Source organism: Callithrix jacchus, chromosome 4 (genome assembly GCF_049354715.1).
Source record: "Callithrix jacchus isolate 240 chromosome 4, calJac240_pri, whole genome shotgun sequence".
Classification (NCBI taxonomy): domain Eukaryota; kingdom Metazoa; phylum Chordata; class Mammalia; order Primates; family Cebidae; genus Callithrix; species Callithrix jacchus.
The window spans coordinates 86,529,847-86,552,502 of NC_133505.1; the positions used below are offsets into that span (position 1 = coordinate 86,529,847).

Below are 22,656 nucleotides of genomic sequence, written 5' to 3' on the forward strand. Positions count from 1 at the left end.
GGAAATAATACCTTAGAAAGTGTTGAACTAAGTGCAAAACATTCAACCATTGCAAAACATAGCCAAAATCTGTCCACCTGGGTATATTCTTTACTCCCACTGACCACTCATTCTTTCCCTCATAAGAAAGATATAAAGATGTCCTAACAAGTATTACAGCTCAAATAGCACATTCTCTGAAAAAATTGCTGCACTGAATGGACTTGTAGACATCAGTGAAGTAATGTAATTCTGCATCTCTAATCAAAGAGTAAATTAAATGAAAAATTATTAAAAGGATAAAAGCAAACAAGCAAGTATACTTTTGCAGGAATTTTCCAAATTGTGAAGCACATGAAAAATAGATCAAAGTTTTTAAATCGATGAGAACAAAACCTTAAAATTTTAATTTATTCAAAATTATTATCCAGATTGGCTGTTGTGTAGGAGGAACCTGTGTTGTTTTCAAATTTATATCTTCCATTATGCAATAGAAATTACCCCCGCACTTTAGCTGTTTTTCAGTGATGTTCAAGCAACTAGAAGAAATATACATGGATCATAACATATTTAAAATAATATAAGCTAATCAAAATAAAGTAAATGAGGACATTGACATGAAATGAAGTGTTGTTATAAGAGAATGTTACAATAAACACATTTTATTTTCTATTTTGATAAACGTTTTAAAGCTGCAAAGCATTCTCTCAACAATAAATGAATTATAGGACACTTTGCACAGTTTTAAGTATTAGTGATATCATTATAAACATGTTTTTATTGTTTCTGCTTCCATACAGCGATGTCCTAAAGGGTGATTAAGCTTTAAGAACATCTCGTCCCTATAATTTAAAAATCTGCTTGTATAATCATTTCCTATTTTTTTGCATTTGTATACTTCATAGTCTCTCTCATTGCTACATATTTTACTGGTACCCACTTTTATAATCTTCTCATCCATTAGCACCTTTTTAATATCCTTCTAATCTTCCATCAGCTGGAAAAGATTTTGCTAGATAAATGGTCAAATAAAATACACATTGATTAAAAACAAAGGCTGCCTATAAACAAAGAAGGTGAATATTAGAACTTGATGCACATGCCATTTTTCTTGACTCTTCTCATGTCTCATTTTCTCATTTATGTTACTCAACAGTATTTTCTATACTTGAAAATATATAAAAATTAAACTTTATTCAACAATTACTTAGGTCAAACTCTTTTTTTGGGAAAACAATTTGTAAGTTCCTATGAATAATGGAAATGTGACAAAGGCAATTACACCAAGGTTTTATAATAAGAATGAGATACAGGCTTTCTTTATAACAGAACATTGATTACACTATTATAATATGCAATGCCTTCTCTCAGAAGGTCATAATCTAAAGATGGAAATGTCTCTCATCTACAAAAGGAAAACATTATAATAGAAATAAAACACATTAATATGAGAAGGAGAGAGAAGGGGGAAGATATACAAGTAGGAATTCAAGCTATTAGTCATATTTAAATTGAAAATGAAAATTATAAATATTTTTGTTTATGAATATGAGTGAGAAAGTTAAAAAACTCTCTAATCAACATATAACTGAATCTTTAAATGTATCTCATCTCTAAAGAGTAAAATTTGGTCACCACTCTTTTACAAACATTAGAACATTTAAAGTCTTTTATTCCTTTGGAAAATAAATTTACTCACATTTATTATAATTATATAACTTAATATTTTCTATTACACATTTCTTATTTTCTATTTGACTATTTTCTCATTTTGTTCAATTAATCAAGTTTCTTTTTATTACTCACATTCCCACTAATTTGGAAGTTTCGTCATGAACCCCCATTTGTCTACTACTATCGGTCTGTCTTTAAAGGGATATTAGATCTATATTTATCTACTGTGATATTAAAATTAAAGAATATATATTCCTTCATATGTTTTTAAAATCTGCTTCTCATCTCTTCATTACTGAAATAAAACTTTTACATTTTAATTTTCCATTGATGTTTAATTATACAAAACTAGAATGTTATAAGTTATTGTTTCTTCTCTTACCTGTGTGCATGTGTGTAATCTTTATTTAATACATTTTAAATCAATTTCTAGTTGTATCATTATATTTATATATTAATCTATTATTAAAATATTTATTACCACTATTATAATAGTTTTCTCTTATCTTGGAAATTTGTTGCAGTTTATTTTTAATTTAATTAGAGTAGTTTCCTAAACAATTTCTTCATACAGATTACTCAGAATCCTTCTATGTTAAAAAATATATTTAGTTACATCAGACTAATACTTGTATGGCATTATTTTTCTACATTGAGGTCCATCAGCTTTGGTCTTTTTTATTCTAATGTTGCAGATTATAAATAAAAACACTGATTTAATGTCCTTAATTAAAGTATTATTTCTGCCTAAAAGGGTATGTATTATTCATAATTAGGTTCAGCTTCAAGGTGCCCAATACTAAAAAATAGCTTAAACCATGTAGATTTTCATTTTTCTCTCATGTAAAAAAGACCAGAGATGAAGAATTTAGTATGGCTTTGAAAAGTCCATATAATTGTCAGAGACTGGAGGTTCTTTACGTCTCCAGTATCTCTTAGGACATAGCTCTTGTCTGCATCGTCTGGTGTATCTGCTTGAGTTCCAATGAACATATTCTAATTCTAAGCAAGGAATGGGAAAAGGAGAAGCAAATGCACCTTCTAAAAACAATTTTATTAAGATATAAATTTCATGTGATAAAATGCACCTATTGTTTTTAGGTCAGTGAATTTTGACATATGTACGTATTTGTGTTATGATAACCAAAAGCAAGATTTAGAACATTTCCATTATTCCCAGAAGTTTTCTCATATCTCCATCACTTAACTCCCTCAGTTCTAAACAAAAACTGATGTGTTTTCTACTGATATAGATTAGTATTGCTGTTTTTGAAATTTCCCATAAATGGGATCATACAGGATTTAATCTTTGTGTCGGGTTTCTTTTCTTTTCTTTTTCTTTTTTTTTTTTTTGAGACGGAGTTTCGCTCTTGTTACCCAGGCTGGAGTGCAATGGCGCAATCTCGGCTCACTGCAACGTCCGCCTCCTGGGTTCAGGCAATTCTCCTAGCTGGGATTACAGGCACGTGCCACCATGCCCAGCTAATTTTTCTATCTTTAGTAGAGACGGGGTCTCACCATGTTGACCAAGATGGTCTCGATCTCTTGACCTCATGATCCACCCGCCTTGGCCTCCCAAAGTGCTGGGATTACAGGTATGAGCCACCACGCCCGGCCCTGGTTTCTTTCTTAAATCATGTTTTTGAGATTTATCAGTGATTTTTGTGTGTGTTGGTAGAATGTCCCTTTTTATTGCTGCATAGCATTTATGAGTTGTTCTATATAAAGTTCTCAGTAATTTCTCTTTGCCTGCTCTTATGACTTATCACCCTATACAAGTATTCAAGGAAATTGCTCGTACAAATTTCTAAAGTTCTTTTCATTCATATCTCACTTCTCTTCTGAACTATGCCTTACAAATTCCAGATGACCAGCAATCTCTATTTCTTCAGCTCAATGACACAGCTCGCCTCTACATGTTCCCTTCTTCTGCAATAGCTAGAATATCTTCACCGATATCTAGATATATTCACCAATATCTAGAAATATTCAGATACAAAACTGGGGCAACTATTGGGTTTGCCTCATTTGTTTTCCTTCTCTTTGAGGGTCCTAATTATGTTGTAAAATGTCTAAAAGCAGGCACTCATTTAACTCAGTTTTATAGTTGTTTATATAGCGAAAGCTAGTCTTCTTTGAGTTATTCCATATCGACTAGAAGTGAAGAGAGAGACCATGGACATTTAAGCAGACATTCTAGAAGTTCCATTCAGTAGGTCTGCTTATATCTAATTGGCAAGAACTTAAATTCATGACTATACCTACTTACAAAGGAGGCTGGGATGTATGTCCTTGATAATGTAATCAGCTGAAATACAGTTCTATTATTAAAGAAGTAGAAAGAGTGGAAATTGGAAGGCAACCAGAAGTTGTATAAAAATTGTATAATTTTTTTATTTAGGTAAAGTATACAAGAATATTTTCAGGAAAAAGTATAAATATTTTGGGAAAATGGAGAGACAAAACCACATCAGAGGCAATCAAACTTGCTAAAAGAAAGCTCAGTTGCTTTGGCAATTAAGAAAATTAAAACCACAATCATATAAGGAAAAACGTTAAAAGGGCTGGCAATAAAATGCTGGGAAGAATATAAAGCAATGTAAATAAACTGAGAGTTGAAGTTCAAATTAGTACAATTACTTCAAAATGCATATATATATATGGCACCTTAAAGAAACTCTTCCACAGGAATACAAGGAATTTTATATGAGAATGTTAAAGAACAGTTTTTGCAATAGCAAAAAATAAAAAATAAAAATAAAGAAAAACAAGCGTAAGTACAAAATGACAAAATGTATAAACAGAATGTAAATTACAATTGTATGTCAGACAATGGAACAGTTTAAGGCAGTGGAAATGAACTAAGAAGAGCTTTCATTTAACAGATCTTATGGTGACTCATGTTAGTGTCTGTGTTTCTTGGCAAGAGTTGGACTGAAAAGTAAGAGAAATTAAACAAAAATGTGCAAGGGTAATCAGTTTAGCAAGTCATGTTGAGGCAAATATAGTCTCAACATGACTTGAGACATATATGTTGCAAGACATATAAGTTGTTCTTAGTTGGGTGTTATAATTACCCTCGAGGGCTTTTGACTCTAACAGCTGGCCTCCATAAAGCTACAGGAGTATTGCCTCACTCATGTTCCAAACATATTTTTACACACACCAGTTGATTCCTCCTTGTTACATTGATACAATGGATTTGTCTATAAGCTTTGTCTCAGATTCCACTAGCAGTACAAGACTTTTTTCCCAAATATCTTTTTTTCCCTAGCTTCTATCTACTAAGGCATTTCAATTTAAAAAATCTCAGCTACAGTATATGCAAGCTTTCCTTCAGGATCCAACAACCAGCCATTATTGGATTAGTAGCAGGAAGCAGTAAGTGACAGGATATCAGGCTCTTGCTGAGGCTATTTTTCCAGGGCTTACAAATTAATAACTCCCAATCTGTTTTCTCATCTAGAAACTATACCAAATCCAAATTATTCAAGTATTCTAAAACATTGGGAATCACATTTTACCAAATATGAGGAGAAATTCTTATTCTGAAAATACCGATAGTATTAAAGATGCAGGCCCTGGCAAGTACCTGTTATGCTGACAACATATGTGCACTTTATTGCTATGTATTCTCAGCCACATTTATTGCCAATGACATCAAAGCCCCTCCTTTGCTATTGTAATTACACAGATAGTAAATATAATATACCACCTGTAAAATACAATAATAATCTAATTATTACAGCTTTTTCAATTTTATCCATTGTGTTCCATCACTGGAAAGTTAGCTTTGGTGTCAAGAACAGAAATCTATTTTCACAACGAAAAGAGTAGTTTACCTGAATCACTCCATTCTTTCACATGCCCAGCACAGGTTTACTCAAACAAAGCAAACCAAAGCGAAACCTCTGAAAGTATAAATCACCTTCCAAAAACATCCCAAAATATGCGGCAATGCATTGTACTACCTACTGATCAAAGTCGCCGACAGAGAAAACAATTGAAAAACTGTTTTTTCCATTTCTGAACAGAATTGGAGTTGTTAAAAAAAATAAAGCCAAAACGCTTTTTGAAAAGGAACATCCACTGGCATTAGAAAATCTGAATCTACTCTTGAAATTGAAAATCAAGCAAGTGAAAATAATAATCCAGATGAACTGGCAATAAAAATTAGGCAGTATATCTGTTTTTAACATTGACAACAACCAATATTCCCATATTTCTGCATAATTTATATCACAAATGTGCTAAAAAGCTCTTTAAAATAAAAATGCCTTATACATAGAAAAAAATAGGTTTCTGAAAACACAGTACTTTATGCATCATACCTGGAGCAATATTTGAGGTCAATAAAGCCAGAATACTGAATTCTGAACATCTTATATTTCGGTTTCTTTTCAATGATCTCAGAATAGCTATTATTTAAACTTTCATTTTTTTAAATATGCAATTATTATAAAACAGCAACATATATTAATATAAGAGAGGCATTCTTTAATGTAATGGATTCCAGATTGACATTAGTATCACCTGGGGAACTTTAAAAAGCCCAATACCCATATTGTGCCTGAAATTAATTAAATAAAAATGTGTGGGAGGCAACCCAAGTATGAGTAGTTTTTAAACGTTGCCCAGGTGATTGAAATGTGCAGTAAGCTTTGGTAATCACTGCTGTAATATGTGTAATCACACAATAGTTCGAATAAATGCAACTTTATTTTAGGTATGCATAGCACTCTAAATGTTTCAAGAAATTATGAATAAATTGTTTCAAAAAATTCTGAATATTTTTGTTTTTGTTGTGAATTAATTGTTTCAAAAAATTCTGAATGATTTGTTTTCATTATAGCAAAAAAAAAAAAATCAGTATTTTTTTACTTTCCCAAGTTAATTTTTTCAAAACTGCATTTAAAAGCCACTGCCTTAATTGGTAGCTAAATGTTCATTAATCCTTAAAGCCTACTGGAATTACCAGTTACAATTAAATGGGCAGACAAAACTCATTTGTAGTTTGCATTATTGTTTTTGTATAACTAGTACACTAGATTATTTTCAAATAGTTGTTTCCTCAGGATAGTCTTCTGAAATCATATTAATATCATTAAAATACTTATATAATAACACCTTCTGTTGGTAGTACAAAAATGCATTTCAAATTAACATGAGAAATTATCACAATTAAAAAAAGGGAAGATTGTATTGTGACACATGACAGATGTTTTTAATTGCTTACTGTGCTGTATTAATTCGTTTTCATGCTGCTGTAAAGAACTGTCCTAAGATAGCATAATTTATTTAAAAAAAAATTTAATTGACTCACAGTTCTGCTTGGCTCAGAAGGTCTCAGGAAACTGACAGTCATGGAGGAAGGGAAAGTAGGCACGCTCTCCACGAGATGGCAGGAGCAAGCAAGAGTGAGCAAAGTGGGAAGAGCCCCTTAAAAAACCATCAGATCTTGTGAGAACTCACTCACTATCACGAGAACAGCATGGGGGAAACCACCTGTTTCCATTCACCTCCCATCAGTTCCTTCCCTCCACAATTACAATTCAAGATGAGATTCAGGTGGGGACACAAAGCCAAACCATATCATGCGTCTTTGACTATTCAACCACCTTTTACTGGCTGATGGAATTGAAAAGTTAATATCTAAATGGTGAGACAAGGCCCACTAATCTCCAGGGAGGGTGGAATTTGATGAGTGTAAGTTTGAAGTTAGTTAACACCCTCAGAGAATTTCCAGCCCATGACTAAAAATTCTATATGATTGACCTTAGAATAGCACAAAAATAAGTGCTTTTTTTCATACTGAAAGTCTGACTATAACATCTAGAAATAGCTATCTTTATTCAAACCTATTTTCAATCAATGAATTTTGTCACATGAATATTTACAGAACAATTTGAAATTATACATTTTGCAAACAAACTGAAGTCCAAAATTAATCTGAGAGCACATTTTCTAGCAGCAGAGCTGGGTCAGGGGCCTTGATTTTATGATATCCTACATGACAATATCTTCATAGCCCAGGCAACAGAAGACCACAAATACAGTGCAAGCTGATGAAAAATGTTGTTTTCTAGACTATAAATCACAGTCGCTTAATGTGAAAAGACCTGAAAATTAGTCAAGAGCTGCCCTGAATATAGACAGAATGAATCAAAGAAACAGAAGTAAAAAAAAAAAAACTAAATTATAGTTGGGTTCCAACACATACAAACTTTGTACTCTTTAAGAGATAGGAGGAAACTTATTTTATTGTTATTGTGCTTCTAGGACCCAAATTACAGTAGAGAGCAATCACTTCAGGGCAGGGATAACATGCAACCAGAACACACCTTATTTAACACATTGGTTTTTTTGTGTTAGCAATTGTTCTGATTAACCATGGCATCTTAAAGACTAGGCAATGAATCCAGGGTGATTGCTTAGGTTCCATGACTTATCTATTTATTAGATACTTTATATATTACTTCTGCTGACAACACTGTTATTACACAGTTACAAAAATGCTCCAGGAAGACAATTATTATATTAAATAAGAAAAAAAGCCATACCACAGAAGACTATTGTTATATTGCAAGAATTTGCCAGGCTCTATAGAAAATCTGTGGTAGTCAAGTTTAAAGAAGTAGCCTTTGACACATGTAAAATGTTTTAAGCTAAAAAAAAAAAAAAAGACATTTCCAAGCTGCTTGCATCATTTTAATTATAAAGTTAAATGGTAATCTCATTTCAATATACACAATGCTAGAATACACATAAGCTTTTTCTTATCAACATACAATGTTAGTGGCTTCTGAAGATTTATAAAACATAATAAACTACATTTATGTCCCTGGAATATATTTTTTATTACAAAGTTAGTTCACTCTGCATATCACTTATAAATTGACTTTATGGCTCTAAATATGTGAATGGTTATTGTACATAACAGATGGTTTATGGAATATTCATAAGCTCAAGAAAATTTAAAATCAATTTAATGTTGCTAAACCATATCCCAAGGTAATTGAGAAAAAATGGAAGTCCTCTAACTTGTCTTCTTTTGTAACACTATAATATTATATGTCACAATATAATTATATGGCATTAGTGTGGTATTTAGGACATAGCAACATGCCAGTTGTACTGATAAGTATCTGCAGATGTTGAGGATTAAAGAAGCAACATTGTAGCCCAACTGCTATTTTTTTTTGTAGCTGTGGGGGTCTTGTGAGGTAACTTAATTTTTCACCTTTATTCTTTTATTTATAGATCAATCTATATCTTAAAACCATTACATTAAAAACACAAAATTCTTTGCTTTCAATACTTTATGGAATTTAGAGTACTGTAGTAAAAATGCATCCCATGAAACAAATTCCTTAACATTCTGGTGACTGAAGGAGCCTCCAGGCATCTGGCCTTCTATTCACTGTTTGTTAGATGGTTCATTCTTAACTCAGACTTTTATTTTTAAAGTATAACCTAATAAGTTAAACTAAAATGAAAATGAAATGATTCCCTTAGCAAGAATGCTCTAAATAAATACAGAAGTAATAATGCTGAGTGGCAAGATTAAAGAAAGATTGTCCCAGATCTGAAATGAGGAGTGTCAGTTCTCACTGGAACTATTCAACGTTGGATTTTTCAAAAGCAAAAGTAGAATATTTCAGCAAATTTGTGACAAATTTCATCTGCTAATCAATCCAGCAAGATATTAGAGACAGATGATGTGATGGTGACAAATCAGGCTCAGAATGAGGCATGATTTTTCCACTAGATTTTACCTCTAGTGAGCTCTTGTTTCAAATGAAAATGTGTCACTTTTAAAACGAGAGAACTTTGAACTTAGACAGAATGATCAAAGAAACAGAAGTAAAAAAAAAAAAACTAAATTATAGTTGGGTTGCAACACATACAAACTTTGTATTCTTTAAGAGATAGGAGGAAACTTACTTTATTGTTATTGTGCAACCAGACACAACTAGAAAATTCATATTTGTTGCCAATCTGAAACACAAGAACTCAATAACTCAGAATTTCTCCAAGTGATGTACTTACCAACTTTTCAAACATCACCACACACTTCAAGATCCATGGTAGCATTCCGAGCAAGGTCAAGGTATATTAACTGAAAGAGAAAAGGGAGAGATTCCATTTCCCCTAGAAGAAATGACGCAAACTAAAGAGTAGATGAAAGTAAAAAGTACTTTTGGAAAATGAAGCCCAACACAGTGTGCCCAAAAGGTATGGTTCATGGTTAGAAATAAAAATAGGAAAGCAGTTTTTATACTGATAGTCAAAGCCTTGTATGTGAGACTAAGGCATTTCACGTATATTTTGTGGGAAATATGTACTCAGTGAAGGTTTTTCAATAAAATGGGAAAACAACTCTCAACAAAGGAGTGGGTCTCTGGAAGATTCAATTGGATTGTATGTGCATGAAAGATTAAAGGAGAAATCCTATATTTTACTTTTGTCATATTGTTGATGAAAACTTGAAGTACTGACTGAAAATATAGCTAAAGCATTATCCCCAAAGGAGAGAATATGGCTCATTTTTATTTAATTACTCAGATTTAGAATCACTAGATATAAGGGAACCCTGGAAAAGTGACTAAATAAAAAGGCTATATCATTACTAGAAGCTAGTTTTGATTTCTTGCTTAGCATCAATGCAGGATTAATTATAATATTGAACACAATTGTGTTTTTTTAAACTTGTGACTGTAACAGAACTTAACTGATCTGTTACTAAGGCTACGTAATATATATATATAACCAATAATATACAGAGACATTTCTAAATATGTCTTCTTCCTTTTCCTGTAGAGAACATTGCCATTTTTGGAAGAAACAGAAAACAAACATCTTTGACCTTTAAAAGTTGATAAATAATTCATATCACTAGAAAAACCAAACAAACTTCATGCTCATCAATTTTGCATTCAAATATACTTTGTATTGAAAGAAGCTTAAGAATTTTCTAAAGAATAGTGAAGATGTTGAATACATCTAATAGGTATGGGCTTCTAGTTCCAGGGGTGAGTACTATTCCTATGACCTTCAAGTAACTGATTACTGAGAAGGGATCCTAAAAGGAAAATACTATGGTAAGCCCAGAGCATGCAAATATGGTGGTGGGATTATATTATTTCAAATCAAACAAGTCCCTAAGAGAAGTAAATTCTCAGCAGCAGGGGCCTCTCTTAATAAGCAGTATAATTTGGAATCTTAAGACTCCAAATCAAGATTGACACATTCATTAACAAAAGTTTCCTTCTAGGATAAATGATAGTTAATATCCTACCTTTTCAACAATGTATTGAGAGGACTGAATACATTACTTAAAATAAAAGTAATATTTCAACTGTTGCACCTTTCAGGGCAAGCTTACACTGTTCTATAAAATTCTTTTATAAGAAAATAAACTTGTTACTAATATTATTAATAGACATAACAATACATAAATCATAAGTTGAATGCTCAACTTAAGTCACTATCAGCTAACAAAATATATATTATTGTTTGTAATTCTCAACGTAATCCTATCATTTTGGTGTCGTTATCCTCACCCATTTTAGAAATGAAGACTAGGAGGTTCACAGAGATCACACAGCTTGCCCATGTCCATACAGTTAGTCAGGAGCAGGAAGTGGCTTCAGTCCATGTTGTTTCCTTCTGCTGAGAGCAGCAGTAGTTCTTCTGGTATATGACCTGCTAAGAAGCATAATGTCACTGTTTTAATTTTTAATTTAGAAGAAATATGATAAAATAATTATGTACATTATTAGAATAGTTGCTTGCCAAATTCATGTCTGGTTTCAAATATGGGGAGGAGAGCTGGAATGTCAGTGTTAGGATACTCACAGTTCCTGCCAGATTGTAACAATGGGTTTCCTTAAAAAGATGGAGCCCATCAGGATTGTGTTGCTTTCCTGATCTAGGTGCTATATGCAACCATGCAAATAAGAAATTGGAAAACACCATTTAATTAAAAGTTGCGTTAACAGTAAATTCAATGTCAGAGAATTGCATATTGTACTGGCTGACACCAAGATTATCCTTCTTAAAAATTTCTCTCCCACTCCTTAAACGCAATATTCTTTTCATTATGGTACTCAGGGTTCTTCATAATTTGATTCTAATTGCCTTTACAGCCTCCTTGTCTTCCATGTATCACCAGCCATCCTAAATTGACACCACCACTACTCAATCCCAGAATAGGTTAGGCCTTTTCATTTTATTCCCATTCCATTTGCTAGTCCCTCAGCTAAAAGAGTTTTTTTCTCTTCTTTACTTTAAAATATTTCTCAAGGCCAAACACAAAAGCTAGCTCTCTCTGCTGTGATAATGCATGTTATTTGTGCCAATCATTTGTATCATTCTGCTTTTTAAAAGTAATTTGTAATTTACAAACTCTATTTTCCTTCCCGCAATGCCTCATTTAGAACTTTCCACTTTTCAGCCTGTAATAAAGTTTGTTGTACATAAGCAAATGTTTTCCAGAACAAAGTGATGATCACACTCTGGTCAGGTCAGGTCATGCCTGTATAAGCTTTGGGGTAGCATATTTTAAACCAAAGGCTGACATAAGACTCTTTTCCAAAATAGGTAATCTGGAATGATCCAGGGACTCAGAAGAGTATAATTTGAAATATGTTGAAGGAGGTTGAAAGTTGTTATTTAAAAATACAGAGAAAGAATAATTTCTTGTTCTATCTAATTTCCAGAGTGCTGAGAAATAATCAATGAACCACAATTTCAAAGTGGTAAAGACAAAGAAGTGTGTCTAATAATGAAAGCCTCATGCAGCTGCATGTAGTTTTAGTGTATGTTGAAATACCTTAGAGAGAAAGAATATTTTTAGAAGACATTTTGAGAGAGTGTGGGAAAGGTAACTATAGATTGCTCAAAGATTTTCCGAAAGATGCTGCATTATAGCCTGCATGGGAAAACTTCAATACCGTTCTTTCCTCAAATGCTCAAGCATAATGCTTGGTTTCAAGTAGCATCAACACCAGTATCTAAACCCTCAGAACCTTGACATCAGATACTCTGTGATCATAGTCTCAAAGTTCATTTTAAAAACTTTATATGATTCATTGAATATATTTATTTTATTCAATTTGTACGAGTTTATAGTTTCGTAGGAAAAACTGGGTTTCTATCACACAACCAGGAAAATTTAGGCACGTCATATATTGTAGGGTGACTAGGGCAGGGTTTCTGGAGTAAAAAAGAGAAAAGGAAAAAGCAACTCTCAGCAAAACTAGAGAAAGTCATGCTAGCAGGTCCCTTGCCTCACAGATTGCATCCCAGGTCACCACTGAGGAACTGAAGAGGCCAAGCTCCTCCCCGCTGCAAAGAGTACAAACTTCCCAAGGCTTCACTTTGTCCTCCCAGTGCATAGGTAGGCATTATTTCAGCAGGGTAAGGGCCAGTTTCATCTATGACCAGCAGTCTGGTTTTTCACCCTTCAGTAGGTTTTAGGCTTGAAGGCAGAGTTTCACCAGGGACCATTGGCTGTCTCCGGTCTCTTATCATTCTTTGCTCTGAAATAACATCTAACTGCCTTTAGAATAAGAATAAGGTTAGAACAAGGATGAAGACTGATTTTAATGGCATCCTGCTGACTGGGGGCACTGTTTTGGGAAAACAGCAGTCAGATCTACTTCGGAGCCTATCTAAGGGTTCCTGGGAAAAGGGACCATTCTTTGAGGCTCTGGTTGCATGACCATTTGGAGCTTGATGGCCTGAAGCTGAGAAGAGACAATCCAGGTTATTAGAAAACATGAATTAAGACAAAACAAGGTGGTGGGGAGGGAGGAGTGGGGCAAGTAAGGACAGCTAGAAAACCCCAAGGCCTTTCTCCAGTTTGGCTGGCAAAACCAACCTTTTACCATTTGCCAACATGTCAGGCTTTTGGGTTCCCTCGCCCCAAGCCCAATCCTAAGCCAATCAGTTTAAGGTTTGGGGAATTAACTTTTCCAAGTTTGAAAAATGCATCCGAGAGAAGTGTCCCATTGTATGAAGACACAATTACTTATCAGTGAAGACAGCTGTTATGGTTTCGCTGTGTCCCCATCCAAATCTCATCTTGAATTATAGCTCGCACAATTCCCACATGTTGTGAGAGGGAGCCAGTGGGAGGTGATGGGACAGTTGGGGCAAGTTTTTTCATGTTATTCTCATGATAGTGAACAAGTCTCATGAAATCTGATAGTTTTATAATGGGGAATTGCCCTGCAAAAGTTCTCCTCTCTTTCTGCCACCATGTGAGATATGGCTTTCACCTTCTGCCATAATTGTGAGGCCTCCCCAGACACGTGGAACTGTGAGTCGATTAAACCTCTTTCCTTTTTAAATTGCCCAGTCTTGGGTATGTCTTTATCAGCTGTGTCAAAACACACCAATACAAGGGGACCAAGGAGGAAAAAGAACAAAAGAAGGTACTTTTTCAAATGAGTCCTAGAGGTTTGGGATGACCCAAAAAGGATACAGACAGAAGATGAATGGCTACTCATCTAGAAAGAGGGGAGCAGGCATCCCTGATTCCTTTCTCTTCCTAGCAAATACCTGAGGTGAGTGAAAAGGGAAAGTAAGGTGTTTCTCTTTTTCTCCTCCATCCTTGTATCCCTGAGTCCCAGTAACTACAAGATACCACCCATGAGTGTCAAAGCAACTTTCACCCAAGTTAACAAGGGAGCCTAGAGGGTGGCAGTATCCATTCTGACCCATGGGTGCTCTATCTCCTCTGCTGTCAGTAGACAGCTCCCTGCTTCCCTAGACTGTATGCTCTATCTCCAATGCTCCCCTAGATCTCATTTATGGCATGGCTATCCATGAAATAAAAGCTTGGCTTAATTAGCAGGAATCAATCATGCTTACCTGTACTGTGTCTTTTAACTTTAGTATTCATCAGCCTCTGGATCCCTCGGATCTAGTTATCTTTCCTAGGGCTTTGACCTGAGGCTTGGAATTGAGTTTTAGACACATATTTGTCTTGGGCAGTTTATATGGACTCCTTATCATAAACCGAATGTGAAGATGAAGCTGTGGAATTAAGTCGCTCTCCAACAAGGGAGAGAAAAGATGTCTTGTGACATCCCCAGATAACTGGTGGTTATAGTTATGCTTGCTAAGATTTGAGTATCTAGAGCTTGGCTTTGATTAGCTCCCTTGGTTTTACTTTCCAAAAAAAGAAACCTCTGGGTAATGGGCACCCTATTTATTCCCATTACCTGACAGGATTTGCAGAATAATTGCTTAGAACTAGAATATCAATCTATGTTTTTATATCACTCAACCCTCTTGTTCTTTCTGAGCTGCAGTCAGAGATTGCTGGTTGGTTCACAGAAACAAGCAGGGTTAGTCTAAAATGTAGGCAAAAACTTGAAAGCAACAAATGAGTGTAGAATTTAATGATGAATGTATGATAAGTTCTGAAACATAATTTCTCTCACTCCAGTCCTCATTTTTGTTACAAAACAAATGATAATAAGACTGGGTTGTTTGCAAAATAGACTCTATTCTTATACTTTGTCTGGTTATTTGCATAAAGTACAGCAAGAATAGTGATTTCTACCTAGGTCTTTTGAATTGTCTTTTATGGAACTCTGATCCATAAGGAAGTACCCTCAAATAACTGTGAGTTAGGTAATCCTCTTCTCTTAAGGTCTCAAGATAAACCTGAAGTGCCTGTGGACTTACCACATGTCAGGTACCCTGTTTAGGGACTGCTTAGGCAAGCATATGTGGCCAGTTTTCCTAAAGGGCTTTTATCAGCTCTGCAAGTCAAGTATGAATCCTTAAAAGAAAGCACACCCTTTCAGTCAAAGCCTTGGTAAAACAACCAGTTTCTCCAATTGCACTCTGTTGCAAAAGAAAATGGATTCTTATTGCACTGATACAAACAACTATACTGCCATAAGTTAAGAATACTCACAAATAGTTTCAAAATTCTGCGGAAGCCAAACAGAGAGCAAGCGAGACACATATGCTCCAAATTTTGTTCACAGGTGTATAAGTTACTCAATTATTAAAGTTCATAAATAATTTAGAATAAGTTTCCTTGACTCTGAAAAATAAAACTAGGATCAGCAATATTTGAAGCAAGAGTCAAAAAGATTGCTTCAGTTTTCTATGAGTTTAATCCATTTAGTTAACTCTTATTTTGCTTGATACTTGTGAACACTTTAGCTCTTCATAAGTTCCATACATTTTTTCTTCATTCCAACATCACCATCTCCAAAGTTATTAGAAACTTGTATTTGAGACCACCTGTCAGAATTCTATAGCAGATTATAAACCATATTATGAAAAGGATCAAAACAAGACAATTGCATGTGATGAACAAAATGTCCAGGATAGTTACAGTTAGAAACAAAATTGCCCAAAATGGTTATCTCTGTGGTTTATAATAAATTAATAATGTAACACAACAACTTTAATTATGATTGATAGCATACATTTCAGACATTAGAATTTTAGAAATACCATACAATTTTGGAACATATATTAGTATTGTTTACCAAAATATAACCTAAAGAAGATTGAACACTATGTTGGCAATCTCACGTAACCAAACATGTCAAATAATCTTGTTTACCTCTCTTTTGGATACTCTAGGAGCCTTTTGTACTATCCAAAAGTGAGGCATCAAGAAAGACAATTTTGAAACTGAAGTTTGATATTGGGAATCCTGTCAAATGTTAGAGGTTTATAGCACTTGATGTTATGAAATAGAATTCCAGATTACCCTAAGTTATTTATTTTTCCAAAATGATGACAGAGAAATTTTAAAAAGCTAAACCCTTTTATAACCTTTTAGAAATTTTGCTAAAGAGCAGAATAGTGCCTTAAGAATACCTTGAAAAAACGTTGAACTTTTATTTCAATGTTCAATTGAGAGAAAACCATGTAATACCCTTTTGATTTTAGTTAATATGTTCACACATGGAATTTTTACAAGACTGATTTTTACAAAACTTCCACTCTTTATTTAGACCTTTAGCTTCATGTTATTAAATTCAAGACAATCAGTTAACCCTAGGTAAAACTTTACATTTTGATGATATCTGCATTTTGCCAATAATCTTAAAGGCTGCTTTTATTTCTCAAAGGTTAAAGTCACATGAACTAAAAGGTATCACAGCATTCATTATTCCTTTCAAAACATTTGATCCAAGTGGTTGTTTTTCTTTAGGCCAATTATTATTATTATTATTTTTAGATGGAGTCTCACTCTGTTTCCTAGGCTAAAGTGTAGTAGCATGATTTCAACTCACTGCAACCTCCACTTCCCAAGTTCAAGCAATTCTCCTCCCTCAGCCTCCTGAGAAGCTGGGATTACAGGTGCTTGTCACCATGCCCAGCTAATTTTTGTATTTTTTAGTAGAGACAGGGTTTCATCATGTTGCCCAAGGCGGTCTTGAACTCCTGACCTCAAGTTACCTGCCTGCCTTGTCCTTCCAAAGTGCTGGGATGACAGGCATGAGTCACCACAGCCAGCCTAGAGCTATTTTTTTTAATTGCATTTTAGGTTTGGGGATACATGTGCAGAACATGCAAGATAGTTGCATAGGTACACACATGGCAGTGTGTTTTGCTGCCTTCCTCCCCTTCACCCACATTTGGCATTTCTCTCCATCTATCCCTCCCCAGTTCTCCCCACCACTGTCCCTCCGCTATTCCCCCCAATAGATCCCAGTGTGTAGTACTCCCTTCCCTGTGTCCATGTGTTCTCATTTTTCATCACCCACCTATGAGTGAGAATATGTGGTATTTCATTTTCTTTTCTTGTGTCAGTTTGCTGAGAATGATGTTCTCCAGATTCATCCATGTCCCTACAAAGGACATGAACTCATCATTTTTGATTGCTGCATAATATTCCATGGTGTATATGTGCCACATTTTCCCAGTCCAGTCTATCATCGATGGGCATTTGGGTTGGTTACAGGTCTTTACTATTGTAAACAGTGCTGCAATAAACATTTGTGTGCATGTGTCCTTATAGTAGAACGATTTATATTCCTTTGCATATATACCCAGTAATGGCTATACTGCCCAAAGTAATTTACAGAATCAACGCTATCCACATCAAGCTACCAATGACTTTCTTCACAGAACTGGAAAAAACCACCATGAACTTCATATGGAACCAAAAGAGAGCCCGCATAACCAAGTCAATTCTAGAGCTCTTTTTTATAGACATCACACACGACACATATATAACTACACAGACAAGCAGAAGAAAACCCAGCAGTCATACGACTTTTCATTTGCTAATTTCCTAATTTGATTATTGACCTCTCATGTATGCATTAAGAATGGCAAAACAAAATGGAGAAAAAGAATTCGTTGACTGAGAAAAAAAAAACTTTTTCCAGGAAAACAAGATTGCAGAAGAGAAAAGCATAAAGTCTTTTTAAATATACCTATAACTTGGATATCCGCTTTTAGTCAAGCTGAACACTCTTTAAGAAAATTCTTATAAATTTGTTATTACCTGACTTTAGCTATGCCCAGTGGCCAAGATTTCCAGCTTTCAAACCTTACTAAAAGGAACCTCACTAGTGAAACCAACAAACCTCAATTAAGTTTATGATTTAACTACCAGTTTATGAGGTATTTTCTAAGGGGGTAAGCAGTTCTTACAAAATTTGGTATCTTTAAAGGTAACCCAGAGAAAGGAAGATTTAAGAAAAAGGATAGAAATTGTTCATGGAGGGGAAGAGACTCAGCAAATGGCAAAAGTCACACAGATGTCAACTCAAAAGTACTCATTCTCTAAGTCAGGATTGAACCCAGGTGCTATTGTAAAGGGGTGAAGCCTTGAATAAAACATTGGCACATGGCTGCAGGACATGCTCCTACGGGCAAAACACAAGATAGAAGCTTGCAGCAAAATTTGCTGCTGACCATACACAAGGTCATACAAAGCACACCAGATTGGCTACAGCTTGAGAGCAACCTCACAAATCTTTTTTCTTAATTAAAACTTTACAGAGAATAAAATCAGTGAAACTTATCTTTCCTGTCTTATAATATGTCTTCTAAAAGTAAAAAAAAAAAAAATCTCTTGCATAAGAGTTAACTGCTGACAAGGTAGAGAAAAGAAAAAAAAGAAAAAGGCTACAATGCAGTATTGGAAAGATGCCTGGGAAGGAAGTTCTTATTCTTATACAAATGGGTTCCTCTCCCCCTGGCTCAGACCTGATGGGAGTCTGGCCAGCCAGCTGCACAGGGCCTGGGCCCCCAGGGCTGCCTTGGCCTGTGCACTGGCTGTCCTGCATGGCTGTTGGAAACCATACACACAAGCAGCAGACACAACCATGTTCTCTTACCAGGAAGCAAGAGGGACAGCGAGCTGATGCTTGCCCAGTGTCCTGCACACATACCTGTGGCCATTTGGGTAGGTTTTGACCACCTCCCATATTTTTTAAAGAAGATTCTATCTTTACTGCCATTACTGTCCTCCCAAGAAAGAAGAAAAATGCCATCAGAAATTAAAGTGAGAGGTTTTGGGTTCACATTTCACTCACCCTCTCTAAGGCCTTATATTGGGTACCAAAAATGTTGTAGACAAAACTAGGTTCTTGTCTCATGACCAGGAAAATTTAGGCACATGGATGCACTGAAGGGTATCTAGGTAGGATTTATTGAGTAAAACAGAAAAAAGGAAAGAGGAACTCTCAGCAAAGCTAAAGAGAGTTGTGTTAGTAGGTCTTCCACCTCACAGATTAAACCCCAGGTCACCACCCAGGAAATGAAGAGGCCAGGCTCCTCCCTCATGCAAATGGCAGGAACCTCCTGAGGCTCCATCCCATCATCCCAATGTGCAGGTGGGCATTATTCAGAGAGAACCAGCTGGCAAAGGGCAGGCTTCATCCAGGACCAGCTGTCCAGTTTTTCAGGCTTCAGGCCATTTTAGGCTTAAAGACAGGGTTTTGCTGTGGACCCTTGGTTGTCTTTTGTTTCTATCAATAATATTTAATTATTTATTCAGAACCAAACATTTAAATAAAGTATCCACTGATTTCACCTTGAATGTAAGGCACCTTATAGTGAGCAAGTAAGACAAGGTAGAGAAAAACATTTCCTCTGCCTTCATCCCAACGATTAATAAAGGGGAAATAATTCCAAGCTTAGAAAATGTCATGAATTAAATAAAAAATAGTGACATTTTTAGATTCTTGCTTTGTAAGGTTTTAAGGACTCCACTAAAATAGTTGAAAATTAAAAATAAATTCAGATAGGAAATTCAGGGCAGGCCACAAAAAAACTTCAGTTAAGACTATTTTATACAATTTAAATCACACATTCTGTCAGTTAGGATTACAACCAGAAACCCAAAGCTTAAATCAAGAATTAAGATTCCAACGTATTATATTTGTGATTATTAATACATTTTAACATTTCTGCATATATATATACGTATAAATATATATATTTATATGTATAATATGTATAATGCTGGAGCTCAGTAATGCAATCTTGGCTCACTGCAATCTCCATCTCCTGGATTCAAGCAATTCTCCTGCCTCAGCCTTACAAGTAGCTGGTACTACAGGCACAGACCACCATGCCCAGCTAATTTATGTATTTTTAGTAGATACCATGTTTCACCATGTTGGCCAGGATGGTCTTGACCTCTTAACCTTGTGATCTACCTGCCTCAGTCTCCCAGAGTGCTGGGATTACAGACTGAGCCACTGTGCCTAGCCTCTGCATATATTTTTAGTTACTGTGATGAAGCTTTTATAACCCATTTTGCAAGTTTCTTAGGAAGAAGCTACTATTAAGCAAAATGTGTGATATATAGCAAAATATATAATTACTAAATGTGTGACCTCCAGATGTGTTTAAAAAGACAATGATATTTATAAAAGCTCATAAAATTGAATTTGACAAACATCTGATTTTAATCTTTTTGTAATGTGAGCAATTTTAATTTAAACTATAAAGAATGTCAATCACTGATATTTTCATGGACCAAGATATCATCTTGATACAAATACGGAAAAGTACATACAGTAAGTTCTTAAAACTGACACTTAGATTTATAACTTGTTTCTACCAAATAAAAGTGAGAATATTTATAAATATGTCTAAATTATTATATCATACATCTTTTACATTTCTCTTATTAAAATTCTTTTTAGAAGCATGCATAATATAACACCATTGAGTGAATAGTTTTTTCTTGGAGAATGTAAAGATGCTAATCTAATTTAATTATAGACTTGATAAACATAAATCACATTAGTTATTAAAAGACTAACTCTTTTGTATGATTAAAACCTTACTTTTTAAAAAAAAATCGATTGAAATACATCATATGCAGAATTTGAGAAAAAAGAACAAACACAATTTCTTAACACCCTATCCCCATTTGCTTTGTAAAAATTAGGTCATTCCACTCAGTGATCTTTAAAGTACCTTTATAGAATTAACGAAACTAATATTTTTTGAGCTTTCATATTAGGGTTAACCCTTTACTAAGTACCTTAAGACATCTGAGTTCATTCATAACTAATATTTAAGGAAAATTCAATTACACAAAAAATATAACTTATTTTTAACTGTGCACACAAAGGAGGAGCCAGATCTCTTGCCACTGTTTTTGACCCCTGACAGATATTACCACTATTATATCATACTGTCTCAGTTTTGGAATCCTTGACAAATCTAATGAGGTAGAGGGTATATAGAGAAAAAAATGAAATAAATTGTTGCAGGGATAGGAGTGAAGGTTTTTCAGGTATTATGAAAAGTAGACTATGTTTTTCTCATAGTTTTTCATTTATAAATTTCCTCCAATAGTGCAGATTATAAGCAATTAGGTATTTTCCCTATCCTTTCCTCTTTCCTCTCCCTTTTCTCACATTTGTCATCACATACTCACTGTTTTTATTATTGTGCTTTAGTTACAATTTAAAAAAAAGAAATATTTTGGATAAGAATCAGAGTTACAACTTTGATGCTTACTAGATATAAATAAAAACTACATTTCTAGTGACTTATTAACTATCTGAAGTTTGTACATTTTTGGACAAGTGATAATCTCCCTTCTAATGGCATAACAGTTGTGTGTGCAAGGTATCAAATCTATTAAATCAGAAACAGAAATATCTAACTGTATCTTGTGATTATTCAAAAGATACTCAAAAGAAACCCTTTACTGCGATGTAGTCAGGGAGTCACTGTGTATTTAGATCAGTGGTGGTAAGTAGTCATTTTAAACTTACAACAATAAAAATTTAAAACCAATCTTCTTTGTCTACCTACATCTCGATAAACCATAGTAGAATTAGGCATTTACATAATTTCTGGACTGCCACACCATATTATGCACATTCAAAATAAGCTTACTTACCAAGAAGCTTAGGGGACTGAATGTAATTGCCCTATTTAGAAGGCAGAATGCAGTTTAGGTCTTCTGCTCATAATGCATTAGGATTGTACATACCTGCTATAATTTACAGTCATTATCTAAATCTTCATAGCATGAGATAACTCCTTTGCATCTTTGAGTGCCTTGGTATAGAGCTGCTTATGCCCAAGGACTATTCCACAATGACATAGTTTTTCAAATTATATGTAGCACAGGAAAATGTTCCATTGTTATTGAACACTTACTAACTAAATGACCAATTTTGGTAAATACTAGACATGAGAACAGCTGAGTAAAATCTTAAAATTTAATAACTTAATAAAGAGACATAAAATAAGCCTAATCTGATAATAGTTTGTTGTGCATCATAACAGCTTATGCCTTTAATGAAAGAGAACTTCATTATTATACAAAGCATGTTACCAAATTTCTTAATAAGAGTTTACTAAATTTTTTGAACAATCTTTTTAATAAAAGCTAGTGAAAACTCTCTCTGAAGCCACTCAATTGACATTTCCCAACCTGGTGCATGTGCTTTGAAAGGTTTATCAATTACATGATGGACAAATAACCTCTACTCTAGATAACACTGATCACTTATGTAGAACAGGCCACAG

At 34.4% G+C, this 22,656-nt stretch overlaps 1 long non-coding RNA gene across 1 annotated transcript; it reads right to left on the minus strand.

Annotated features, from left to right (window-relative positions):
- Nucleotides 1–5,402: 5,402 nt before the first annotated feature.
- On the minus strand, nt 5,403–20,730 carry LOC144582340 (uncharacterized). Its single transcript, XR_013534848.1, has 2 exons — nt 11,217–20,730; nt 5,403–9,772 (listed from the first exon to the last, which is right to left on the minus strand). It is a non-coding gene; the product is annotated as an uncharacterized LOC144582340 (long non-coding RNA).
- Between the last annotated feature and the right edge of the window lie 1,926 nt (nt 20,731–22,656).